At 42.1% G+C, this 13,942-nt stretch overlaps 1 protein-coding gene across 2 annotated transcripts in view; it reads right to left on the reverse strand.

The window, feature by feature from the left end:
• The window catches only part of RTP1 (receptor transporter protein 1), a 62,697-nt gene that overhangs the window by 30,073 nt on the left and 18,682 nt on the right, over window positions 1–13,942 (reverse strand). Inside the window, exon 2 of one of the 2 annotated variants that reach the window (XM_050776506.1) lies at window positions 3,984–4,110. The exons of the other annotated variant lie outside the window; for it this stretch is intronic. The gene's annotated coding sequence lies outside the window, so the exon portion shown is untranslated. The remainder of the gene's footprint in view (window positions 1–3,983; window positions 4,111–13,942) is intronic. 2 annotated transcript variants of the gene reach the window in all.

Raw genomic sequence — 13,942 nt, forward strand, 5'->3', positions numbered from 1 at the left:
GTCTATATAATTTTGTTCATGCATACATATATAACATGTGAGTTATTTGATTAAATACATATATGCCTAAAAAGGTATATCCACATGTAAATGTATTTATATGTATGTATGTATTACATATAAGCACCTAATTTATGTAAACATCCATGGTTTTATTTTTAAAAACTTAATGCGATTGTCTATTCTCAGTGTCTAGAGAATTATTCAGTATGAGCTCTGTAGCAACACATAAGTGATAAAGTCTATAACATAATGGCATCTCTCGAAAGCCAGCCTTGGGCCCTGTCCAGGTAGCTGAAACATTTGGCTGCCCAGTGCTCTGGAGGATTGCTAAAATTAGCTAGAGAGAAAAGAGGCAAATATATCTTAAGGATGGCCAGGAGCTGAGTCTAACTTCACTTCTTTTCCAATAAAGTGACTGTCAAAAACCTAAGATCTGGGCTAAAAAGGGCTTCAGAAAGCCATTTGATTTCAGTTCCAACTGATGTGTGAATTTCTTGTACAGCACAAAATTAGTTATCTATTGCTACATAAAAAGTTGTCCTAAAACTTGGCTTAATTCACCCAAAGCAGTTATTATCTGATAAAGTTTTTGTGGGTCAGGAATTAACACACAGCTTAACTGAGTCATTTGGACTCAGGGTCTCTCATGAGGATGCAGTTAAGATGTTGACCAGGGTCACAATGCCCTGAGGGTTTGTCTGGGGTTGGAAGATCCATTTCTGAAACAGCTCATTGGCATTGCTGGCTGTTGTTAGGAGGCCTCGGGTTTCTAGTCTCATGGGCCACTTCAAAAAGCTGCTAGAGCACCTCCTGACATGATGACTGGTTTCTCCAGAGGCAATAATCCAAATACCAGGGAGGTAGAAACCACAATGTCTTTTATAACCTAGTACCAGAAGTAACACTGTCATTTCTGCAGTATCTTACTAGTTACATAGTTAATGCCATTCACTAAACAAGGTACGAACACCAGGAGGCAAGGATCCTGGGGTGCCACCTAGGAGTCTGGCACACTCACCCACAGTCCTCCCACTGTTGCTTGAATGCTTGCAGTAATGGAACCTCATTCCACAAGGCAGCCTACCTTACCATTAGCCACTCTGATGGAAATTACTCTCTTGCTTTGGGTTGTGATATGGTTTGCTTGTGTCTCCACCCAAATCTCACCACGAATTGTAATAATCCCCATGTGTCGAGGGTGGCGCAAGGTGGAGATAATTGAATCATGGGGGTGGTTTCCCCCATATTATTCTCATGTAAATGAATAAGTCTCTTGAGATCTGATGGTTTTATAAATGGGAGTTTCCCTGCACATGCTCTCTTGCCTGCTGCCATGTAAGACATGCCATTGTTTCTCCTTTGCTTTCCACCATGATTGTGAAGCCTCCCTAGCCATGTGGGACAGTGAGTTCATTAAACCTCTTTCCTTTATAAATTACCCAGTCTTGGGTATGTCTTTATTAGCAATGTGAGAACAGACTAATACAGGTTGTAAATATTATCCCCATCTTTTTAATTCTTTTTTGTATAGGGAGGCTGAGGAAACAATGCTAATCCCTTCTGGGGAAAAGAAAATAATCCTTCAGATATTCGAAGATGGTAATTCTGTACCTTCTAGTCATCCTACCCTATGCTCCACCCCATTCTCCAGTTCCTTCACTTCTTTTTGTCTATGTGAGGAGCTTTAAGACAAGACTCCTTACCTCAAAATATTTATTTAAGAATAGGTGAGGGCACTTAACCCCTCCCCAGCTCTTCCTTCACCTGCTGTCTAGCTGTTGTGTCAGTGTCCTCACCTCTCCTAAGCAGGTCATCTACCCTGGGGGAGTGTCCACAGGCCATCTCATCAGCTACCAAAGCTCAATTTTCAATCAGGAGTTTCATCCTTCTTTAAAAAGATCAACTGAATCCCATACAAATTTTATGTGGTAACAAGAGAAGGAAAAGAGAGCCCTGGCCCAGTAGGGCTTCTCATCAACTTCATGACCCACACAAACCCCAATGATCACTAACCTAAGACTCAAAGGTCTAAGCAATAAAGAACTCTGTCTTGGGGCAGTCTATATTCTAGGGTGATGGGAATATTTCTGTCAGCAATAATTTTCTATTTTACCATCCTACTTCCCTTTTTGTCACCTAGATTCATTTTTCTGCCCAGCAGTCAGAATGACAGCTTAAAAATATAATTTAAATCATACTGCTCCCCTGCTCAATTCTGCAATGGATTCACATCACTTTCAGAGTAATATCCAATTTTCTCATCGTACATACAAGGCCCTACCTATCTTTCCATCTCATCTCTTGCTACTTCAGCCTCCCTCACTCTGCTCTTACCAAACTGACTTTCTTGCTGTTCTTCAAACATACCAGACTCTTTCCACCTCAATGCTTTTGCCCTTGAGGTTTCTTCTACCTACACTCTTCCCCGGACCTTCCCATGACTTGCTGTCACTTCATTCATGTTTCTGCGTATCACCCTGAGTGGTTTCCATGAATCACCCTATTACCCTCTATTTCTTCACCATTAGTTCATTTTCATGTTAGTACTTATCACTAACTAGCATTATATTGCACTAGTTGTTTGCCTATTTGCTTATTGTATTTGTTCAGCTTTGTTTTCTAATGCCAAGAACAGTGTCTGGCACTCAGTAACATCAGGTAAATAAAAGAATGAAACACCCATTAAAATGAATTTGCCTAGCCTGCTTTCTGAGTAGCGCTTGGTATCTGAGTTAATGACATTACAAAATACATCTTTTTTGAAAGCATTCTATTTGGTACCTGAGTACTTGCTGACTGTATCTTGGTAAATCTATTCATGCCGAATTTCTTTCTGTTCTGATGATTCAAACCCTAGCAAAGTCAGACAGAGCTGAACTTGGTGCTGGTAATAAAAGCCTTTCCCTTAGGAGAGCTCTTTGCAACTGAGAGATGTGGTCTCCTAAACCCCTAGGTGTAATTTGAGCAAGCAGGCAAGGTGAAACCCGAGCTGGTAAGCAGTAAGACCGGATACAAATGATGATATTGTTATGGCTGTTCTAAGACACAAGGGGGCAGCAAATCCAGTTCTTATTTATTTATTTAACCAGGTAAGAATCTTATTATTTTTTTTTTCAACTTTTATTTTAGATTCATGGGGAATATGTGCAGGTTTGTTACCTGGGTATACTGTTTGGTACTGAGCTTTGGAGTACAAATGATCCCATCGTTCAGGTACTGAGCATAGTACCCAATAATTATTCAACCCTTGCCACTGTCCCTCCCTCCCCGCTCTAGTAGTCCCACTGGCTATGGTTTCAGCTCTTATTTTTAAAGGTAAAACAGGAATTTTGACAACTGTCATTAGTTATCAAAACTGATGGAAATGTTCAATAGATTAGATAAATCTATGGAGATTCAATCGATTAGATAAATTTCAGTATGTCCACACAATGAGTTTCTTCTGGAGGAATGCAGTAATAATTTCAGCTAAAATTTAAACCTTGGCCTAAGTTATAAAAGGACTGAGAGGTTAAGGAGTGAGGGCTTAACCGTTACCAGGGAGACAGCCCATGTGTTCTCTCGGGCCACTGGGAACTTTGTGAGGACGTGAGCCACAGGAGAACATGCTTTCCAAGCAGGAAGTGGGGCTTCTGTTGAAATCAGGATTGTAAGATGCTTAAAACCTAATTGCCACGCCCTTGGGCCTACACACTGGGGCAGGAAACTTACCAAGGTGTCCCTATCAAAACGTGCTTTGCAGCCCACACTCTTAGCTCTTTTTCCACCCAAACTTTATAAAAACATCAAAAAGTTCAAAAATATTGAGTAATCACCTGTAATACCCTGAACAACAAGGAATAGCGTCATGAACGAACCAGAAACTTAAAAACATTTTTTCAGGAAACGATCCAGATGGGAAGAGATTGCACAAAGTCTTGACCAACTAGTCACATGTGAAAAGAGGGCCTGAGAGAAAAGTAAATTAATAAACCCCTTACCAGAACCTGAGAAAACCATCAAAGTAGAGCAGAAAGGCTCAGGGTGAGGGCAGGCATGGGCAGCTGAGGGGATCTGACCGAAGGAAGATGGGATAGAAAGAAAGTTGTCCCATTCCAGCAGGTATAGCTGAAAATAAAAATTAAAAAAAATAGAAAGTCATGGAAAGCAACAATGTAATCATTTTAAACATAGTTATGGAACAATGTTAGGTTACTATGTAATTCTTGAGTGATAAAGTATGCTGTAAAAAATCAATAATCCATATAACTTAATACTAGATAAGCTTTATTGAGCAACTACTATGTACAGGCACTATGCTAAGTGCTTGACATGCATTATCTCATTTAATCTTAACATAATTATCTATATGGTAAATTCCATGGTTATAGCCACTTAAAGGATAAAGAAACAAACTCAAAGAGAACTTGACCAAACCCACACAGCACCAAAATGCTACGTAGGCTGGTCTGACTCTGAAGCCCACACTTTTAATGACTACAGGCAAGCCACACCTTGGCATCTTACTCTGACATCACCATATTCTCGCTGCAGACCATTGCGACTAAACAAGCCACAACTTTGCCAAGGATTCCTACCTTCCAAGCACCTACAGATTTCTACCTTCAAGTTATGAGCCCAGAAATTCCCTTGGTACTTCATCCCTACTTCATACTACACACCTATTGATTTTGTTCTTTCTTTCTTTTTTTAAGAGAGGGTCTCACTCTGTTGCCCAGGTTAGAGTGCAGTGGCATGATCATGGCTGACTGCAGCATCAACCTCCTGGATTCAGGCAACCCTCCCACCTCAGCCTCCCAAGAAGCTGGGACCACAGGTGTGCACCTCCATGCCTGCTAATATTTTTTATTATTTTTGTAGTGACAATATCTCCCTATATGGCCCAGGCTGGTCTTGAATTTCTGGGCTCAAGTGGTCCTTCCACTTCAGCCTCTCAGAGTGCTGGGATTACAGGCATGAGCCACTGTGCCCGGCCTATTAATTTCATATCAGAATTTTCCGATCCAGCAAAGCCTAGGATCTACTGACCAGCTTTAACAAAAACGCTAAGAGACCTCCACTGCTTCTCTCCCCATCTCTAACTGTTAAAGCAAATCCATCTTTCGGGGGCTAGCCCAAAAGCCATCTTTTCCCAGAAGCTTTCCTGATTCTCCCAGAAACAATTTCTCTCTCTCAACTCTGACTCCAGGGGTCAATTGTGGCTTTCCCTTACAGTCTTCATCCATGTAGATAAAGGTGCAGCCTCACACAATCCTAGCAACATGCACAGAGCCTATCAGAGAAAGCACTGGTTGTAGGTTCAGGCTCAGCAACAGGTAGATTACTCATATGGTCCCAGACCTTGCCACTGTGTCCATCCTGATTAGCTCACATTAGCGATCATAATTTTTCTGGCTTAATCAGTACCTAACCCAAGAAGCAGCTATATCAGGAACACCACCTCAGCTGAGACATGGGCAATGTGGGATACACAGCAAAGGACCAACCCACAATAAGGCCTCCTCTCAGCTTCAGCTAAATATGCATTCTGGATGGAGAATACTCACTGACCACACACATAGTCACTCCCTAGAAGGAGGTATAAGCAAGAGTATTCAGGAATCATTGCAAAGAGAATGCAGGCAGACTCGAATCTTCTTGTTGCCTACATAAGGCCAAGCTAAAGGGTTCTTAGAGGCTGCCTGATCAATATTAGAGCTGAAAGTTCTAATATTGTGGCTCACAGTTCCAGAGGCCTGAGAGAGCATGATCATGGGAGCTCCTCCGTCATAAAATTCGCCATTACCAGGATTTTTCAAAGGGGTGCCTTTGCACATGTGCGGGAGGAGAGAGGAGGAGTTAAGGGAAAAACAGTTTGTTTCACATGGACTCTGACTTTACGCAGCAGCAGGCCCCACTCTGGATGTTCCTCAAGATGACCCCTCTCCCTGGGGGTGGGGTCCTGACTTCTTTGGCCTCTCTCAGCGCTGCGAATATGACAGCCAAGGTCATGCTCCTGCAAGCCTGGACCTATTAACACTGCCCAGAGGGGAGCAGCTGAGGAGAGGCCCCAGAACAGGGAAAAGCCGCAGCTTCAGAAACCCACAAGCCAAAAAGAAGGAGGTAGCAGCTACAGGACTTCACTGTTTTTCTTGGCTAGGGTGGCTAGGGGAGATGGCAGATCACAGCAGAGGAGAAAGTAAGAAAGGAAAATGGGGAAAGGAGAGTGGATGGAGAGGAAGGAAGAAAATATAATAGTGATAAATGGGTAAAAGGGAAGAAGGAAAGAAGGAGGAAAGGAGGGTCAAAAAAGGAACACAAATAAGAGGGAATCTTTAGAAAAAATAAAGCAGAGACTCAGAGAGAGAAACAGAGGGAGAAAGAGTAATACAAAGAAGAAGAGAAGCCAAGGAACAGTTAGAAACAAGAACAATAGGAAGAAATAAAGGGGAGAGAGAGCAAAAAAAAAAAAAAAAAGGATAAGACAGAACGTCACTGTCCTTCTTGGCTAGGGTGGAAAGATCAAGGAACAGAAGAGCAAGAAGAAAGCCACCAGGGGAAGTAGAGGTAGGAAGGGCAGGAATAAAGAAGAGCAAGAGACAGAACCAGGAAGATTGAGAGACAAAGAGAGACATGGGGAAGGGGGAGGGAGAGTCCTTGAGATAAGTGATATAGGTGGAATGAAGAAAGGAGAGAAGAAAAAGACAGTCCAAGAGTACCAAAAAGAACCAAAAGAAGAAAGGAAGGGAAAAGAAAGAGAGAAAAGGGCAGAGAGCATGAAATAGGAGGAGGGAATTCAGAATGTGGAGACAAAAGACATGGGAGAAACAGGAAGCTAGAGAAACAGAAGCACAGAGGGAGAATTTGAAAGGGAAAATTTCTTCCCTTAACTTTCTACCTACACACCTGGACATTATCCCCTCCCAAGGGCCCTCTTAGGAGTCAGTTGCCTTGATGAACTAAAGGGGCTTGAAAAAAATGTAGATAACAGGAGTGGGTGTTAAGGAGAAGAAGGAAGCGGAATGGGAATAACAAACAGAAAAAAGAGAAGAGCAAATGAGAAAGGGTTGGGTTAGAAACAGGATGCAGGGGCTTTGTCCACCCATTGTCTAATTGCAATCCTGTCTGAGCCTCAATTTTCTCACCCATTAAATGAAATGCTTACTTTACTAATTTTTTAGGACAATTAAACTCAAGAATGTACATAAAGCACCTGAAATGCCAGACTCTCTTAGTGATTCTTTTTATTTTGTGGGTTGTAGTTCTGATGCCAACAATGAACTAGGTTACAGAAAAACAGGATCTCATTTTACTCACCTTTATATTCCCATCCCCTAACACATACCCTGTTACATAGATGCATCTAATGTGTCAAATGAATTGAACAAAGACAGAGAAGGGAAGATACAGAACTCTTAGAAGCAAAGAAGAAAAGAGAAATAGAGACAAGAGAGATAAAGAAGAAAAGAATTTTTTTTAATGGAGGAAGAGAAATAATGTAGAAGAAAAAGAAAAAGGAAGCAAAGAGCTTTGCTATGGTGACAACCAGGCAGCTCAGTACAGAGCTCCCACTCACAGTGAAATCTGTAGTTCTGTGGATCTCACCCTGATGTAAAGCTGCCAGACTGACATTGAAGCCACCTTTGCAAAATTATGACTGAGACCGTGAAAGAGATCTAACTTAATCAACTCCATCTTGCTTCTAACCTCCAAGCTGTCCTTGTTCATTCTTGGGTGTAGGCTGAACTAACTTTGGGAGAAACTTAGTGTATAATTTATAGTTTAAAACGAAAATGATAACAGCTCTTTCCCAAAGCAGAGCTCCTTCTTGCCTGGGGACTAGACTGCCTTTGTAGAACTAACATTAGCCACAAGATTAGAAATTATGGTTTGGGAGTCATGCAGCTGGAGGCTACAGGATTCTGACCCTCTCTAAACTGCTCCTAAGGTCAGTGCTTGAGATATTTTGCAGACCCTGCACGTGATGGATCAACTGGCACCACCCAGATCAATAAACTGGCTCATTTGATCTTGTGGCCCCCATCCAGGAACTGACTCAGTGGAAGAAGACAGTTTTGACTGCCTATTATTTCATTCCTGACCAATCAGCACTCCTGGCTCACTGGCTTCCCCTTACCTCCCACGTTGTCCTTAAAAACTCTCCTCCCTGAATGTTCTAGGAGACTGATTTGAGTAACAATAAAAATCCAGTCTCCCACACTGCTGACTCTGTGTGAATTACTCTTTCTCTATTGTAATTCCTTTGTCTTGAGAAATTGGCTCTGTCTAGGCAGCAGGCAAAGTGAACCCCTTGGGTGGTTGCAACATGTCTGCCTGAGACCTGGATCTTCCATAAGATCCAGGGCAGGAGGCAACCCTGAGGAGGGTCACAGGGATGTATGGAGGATTGAAGAGTAGCTCACAACCATCTGTCACCTTTTGGGATGAAATTAAAACAAAACCCTCTGCCCAGCCTGACTTCTTCAAGCTTCATCTCATTTCAGCATCTATTCCCAGGCAGTAAGCTCTGTTTGTCACAGCCACACCATCATCCTGCTGAACACTAGAGAGCTCAGCCCATGGTCACCTTCAGCAGAAAATGAAGTTACGAAGTTAGTGAGGGCTCAGCAACCATCTCACCAAACAGAGAAGTTTGCCCCAAGCTGCAGAAGAACTAGATGGGATTGAATAATGAATGAATGAATCAGCCAAACACTTCCCTTAACTTTCTGCCTACACACCTGGACATTATCCTCTCCCTCTTAGGAGTCAGTTGCCTTGATGAACTAAAAATGGGGATTTGGTATCAGAATCTATACCTTATGTTAGTAGATATCTGGGTAAATAGTGAATTGGCTAAATGAGCTCATTAAAAGCAGTGAACATGAAAAACAGGGGAGAAGTTCGGGCAGAAGAACTTGATAACCCAGTGACATCAGATGGGAAGGGACCATTCTGAGTATAACATGCTGTTTATCATGTGTCCTGGGAACAGGGTTGGGGTGGAAACTAGAATGAAAATTAAAGAATGATTTTGCTAGATACCATGTTGAACCCTGAGGCACAACATCATGGTCATGGTGCCCAGTAGCCAAATACAACACCCAAAAGAGAGGGATGTTCTTTCCCATAGAATGCTGAGGAGTTCTGTCATATGACAGCACCACTGCATCATGGTCACCCATCCCAGTGGGAGTTGTAGCACCCAGGAGACCAGCAGCAATGCCCAGTAAGGCAAGGCGCTATCCAATGGGAAATGGTAGCTCCTGAGAACTACCACCAACAGCCAAAAAAGGATTTTTGCAAAGGAGCAATCTCTTCAGGACAGGCAGATTGCAGGGCTTTGCTTCCAATATCACCAGGTAAAGTGTCTCTGTGGAGTTTCATTTCAGGTGTTCCTAGAAGGTAGGAAACATTGAAGTCCATTGTTGGGCAAAGACTCAGGGTACATCAAGTGTGTTTCTAATAACAGGAAAATTTTAGGTGGCTCATGAATGAGATGGAATCTAGTAAGGCAACAAAAGTTGTGACAATATGCATCACACAGGGAACAGGGAACCCGGGAAAAAGACATGCTTTTCCTAGGCTATAAGATAATACCACTTATCTGACTAGAAGTGCTCATGGCTAGGACAAAGGCCAGAGAAAAGTCACCATACTAGATATTCAACAGGAAATGTGCAGTAAGACAAATATCTACTACTATAGTTTATATATTTGTGTCCCCTACTCACCCCCAAAATTATGCTGAAACCTAATCCTCACTATAAGGATACAAGATTGGGCTTTTAGGAGGTGATTAGGTCATGAGGGTAGAGTCCTTATAAGTGGGATTAGAGCTGTTATAAAAGAGACTCCAGAGAGCTCATTTGCCCCTCCACCATTTGAGGATGCAGCAAGAAGATGCTATCTATGAACAAGGAAGTGAGCTCTTGCCAGACACCAAATTTGCTGGTGCCTTGACCTTGGACTTCCAGCCTACAGAACTGTGGGGAATAAATTTTTGTTTTTTATAAGCCACCCTGTCCGTATTAGTCCGTTGTTGCATTGATGTTAGGAACTACCTGAGACTGAGTACCGTATGAAGAAAAGAGGTTTAACTGACTTACAGTTCCACAGGCTGTACAGGAAGCATGGCTGGGGAAGACTCAGGAAACTTACAATCATGGCAGAAGGTGAAGGGAAAACAGGCACAACTTCACGTAGCAGAACAGGAGAGAGAGAAAGTGAAGGAAGAAGTGCTACACGCTTTGAAACAACCAGATCTTGTGAGAACTTGTTATCTCAAGAACAGGAATGGGGAAGTCTGCCCCTGTGGTCCAATCACCTCCTACCAGGCTCTTCCGCCAACATTGAGGATTACAATTCAACATGAGATTTGAGTGGGGACACAGACCCAAACCATATCATTCCATATCTGATGCTTCCCATAGCTCATGTCCTTTTCACATTTCAAAACACAATCATGCTTTCCCAATAGTCCCTAGGAATCTTAACTCATTTCAGCATTAACTCAAAAGTCCAAGTCCAAAGTCTCATCTGAGACAAGGCAAGTCCCTTCTGCCTATAAGCCTGTCAAATCAAAAACAAGTTAATTACGTCCAAGATACAGTGGGGATACAGGCATTGGGTAAATGCTCCTGTTCCAAAAGGGAGAAGTTGACCAAAATAAAGAGGCTACAAGCACCACACAAGTACAAAACCCAGCAGGGCAGTCATTAAATCTTAAAGCTTCAAAATGATCTCCTTTAACTACATGTCTCAAATCCAGGCCACACTGATGCAAGGGGTGGGCTCCGAAGGCCTTGGGCAGCTCCACCCTGTGACTTTGCAAGGTACAGTCCCCATGGCTGCTTTCACGAATTGGCATTGAGTGCCTATAGTTTTTCCAGCTGCACAGTGCAAACTACTGCTGAATCTACCATTCTGGGGTCTGGAGTATGATGGCCCTCTTCTCACAGTGCACCAGTGGGAACTCTGTGTGGGGGCTCCAACCCCACATTTCCCCTCTGCACTGCCATACTAGAGGTTCTCCATGAGGGCTCCACCCCTGCAGCAGATTTCTGCCTGGACATCCAGGCATTTCCATACATTCTCTGAAACTAGGTGGAGGCTCCCAAGCCTCAACTCTTGCCCTCTGCACACTTGCAGGCTTAATGCCACGTGGAAGCCCCCAAGGCTTGCAGCTTACACCCTCTGGAGCAGTGGACTGAGATGAATCTGGGGCCCTTTTAGCCACAGCTGGAGCTAAAGTGGCTGGGATGCAAAGAGCAGTGTCCCAAGGTTATGCAGAGCAGTGGGACCATTATTCTCTCCTAGACCTCCTGTGATGGAAGGGGCTGCCTTGAAGATCTCTGAAATGGAAATGGAGACATTTGTCCCACTGTCTTGGCTATGAACATTCAGCTCCTTGTTACTTATGTAAATTTCTGCAGCTGGCTTGAATTTCTCTCCAGAAAATGGGTTTTTCATTTTTACCACATGATGAGGTTGCAATTTTTCCAAATTTTTATGTTCTTCCTCCATTTTAAACATAAGCTCCTGTTTTAGCTCATCTCTTTGCTCACAAATATAAGCATATGCTGTTAGAAGCAGCCAGCCCACATCTTGAATGCTCTGATGCTTAGAAATTTTTTCTGACAAATACCCTAAATCATCTCTCTCAAGTTCAAAGTTCCACAGATCTCTAGGGCTGTGGCACAATACTGCCAGTCTCTTTGTTAAAGCATGGCAAGAGTGACCTTTGCTCCAGTTCCCAATAAGTTCCTCATCTCCATCTGAGACCACCTCAGCCTGGACTTCATTGTTCATGTCACTACCAGCATTTTGGTCACAACAATTTAACAACTATCCAGTAAGTTCAAATTTTTCCCTCATCTTCCTATCTTCTTCTGAGCCCTCCAAACTGTTTCAACCTCTGCCAGTTACCCAATTCTAATGCTGCTTCCATATTTTCAGGGATCTTTATAGCAATGCCCAACTTTTCAGTACCTATTTTCTATATTAGGCCATTCTCGCATTGCTAGAAGGAACTACCGGAGACTGGGTAATTTATGAAGAAAAGAGGTTTAACTGACTCACAGTTCCACAGGCTGTACAGGAAGCATGACCGAGAAGGCCTCAGGAAACTTACAATTATGGCAGAAGGTGAGGAGGAAGCAGGCGCATCTTCACATGGTGGAGCAGGAGATGGGCAGGGCAGGGAACAGGAAAGTGCTACACACTTTTAAACAACCAGATCTCATGAGAACTCACTCACTATTATGAGTCCACCCCATGTTCCTCCCACCATACCCCTCCTCCAACATTGAGGATTACAATTCAACATGAGATTTGCCAGTGGGGGGAGGACACAGTGTGAAACCATATTGCAATCTATGGCATTTTGTTATAGCACCTGAATGGATTAAGACATCTGCCACTGGAAATTTCTCACTAGCTACATTTCCCCCACATACTCGAGTCTCCTATAAGCATCAAAAAAATCTTCAGTAAGTCTTGATGATTGTATATTGGTAACTACAGTTGACCAAACTTCAGCAAGATAAGAGTCTAGTGTAAGGACTTCTGGTTTGAAGACTGGGGCATGTTTTCCTCTCTTTCTTTTCTTGAAAATTAACCCAAAGCAACCAGCAGAATGAGAAGCAGAAATATAAATCCTTCCTTCAAAAAATCTAGATTGGGAGAAATGGAAAGAGAACACTGACAGCTACAGATCTTGGAAAGAGATGATAAAGTGTATAAAGTATACTTCTAAGCACAGGGCAAGCTCTGAGATGGAAAACCAAAATCTTTTGTTCATAACTGAAGGAATATCATGCACGGACAATGGCAGTTTCCCTAGACCTGGCTTTGATATGACAAGTGGAGAAGGCAGGATTGAATTATACAGACAAGACATATAATTTCAAATAACAGTCGACCTATGTGGTTGGGGGAGAAGAGAGACTTATGAAGTGAAAAACTCTATAGCCCCCTTTTCCCATTACTGGAGACAACTAAAGGCTATAAAAATTAATGCTTAAAACTCAGAGTCTAAGGAGTATTTTTGCTCGCCTAAAACTAAGGCCTGGCTCATCTTCAATATGAAACTCCCATAAATATCTGATGCAGGAAAACCACACCTCATTCAAAAATGGGGTTGCCAAAAAGAACTGCAAAAGATCTATGCAAAGACCCTATAAGAATAAATAACACACAAAAAAAGGAAAACAAATAGGATACAAAAGACATTTATCAGGAGAAAAAAAAGTTGGCTTGGACAACTTGAAAATCGTGAATATTTAAAGATTTAATAAAGAAGACACACACACACACACACACACACACACACACACACACACACACAGAGTTAGTCCTCCATATTGATGGGTTCCACATTGGTGCTTCAACCAACTATGATCAAAAATACTTGAAAAAAAAAGTTGCACTTGTACTGAACATATACAGACTTTATTTTTGTCCTTGTTCCCTAAACAATGCAGTATAACAACTGTTTACCTAGCATTTACATTGCATTAGGCATTATAAGTAATCTAAAGATTATTTTAAACATAAAGGAAAATATACATAAGTTATATGCAAATCCTACTCATTTTCTGTCAGGGACTTGAGCATCCATGAATTTTATTATCAGAGGGAGGTCCTAAAATCAGTCTCCCATGGACACTGAGGGACTACTGTGTGTATACGTACATGTGTGTGCACACACACACACATATTTAAATGCAGAAATACAAGAGATCAGGGCAGAATTGACAAAATCATGAAAACAGTGAATTATGAGCTGGCACAGCTTAGGAATGAGGTGAACAAAAATTAAACCATCACAAAAAAAGGTGAGTGTTAATGGGAGCAGCACAAGGAAAATACAAAATGTGAAAAAGCAGCAATGGCCATAGGAAAAATGAGACACCCAAATAAATGTCTAAAAGGGATAACAGAAAAAAATAATAGATAG

The sequence above is a fragment of the Macaca thibetana genome, chromosome 2 (assembly GCF_024542745.1).
Source record: "Macaca thibetana thibetana isolate TM-01 chromosome 2, ASM2454274v1, whole genome shotgun sequence".
Taxonomy (NCBI): Eukaryota; Metazoa; Chordata; class Mammalia; order Primates; family Cercopithecidae; genus Macaca; species Macaca thibetana.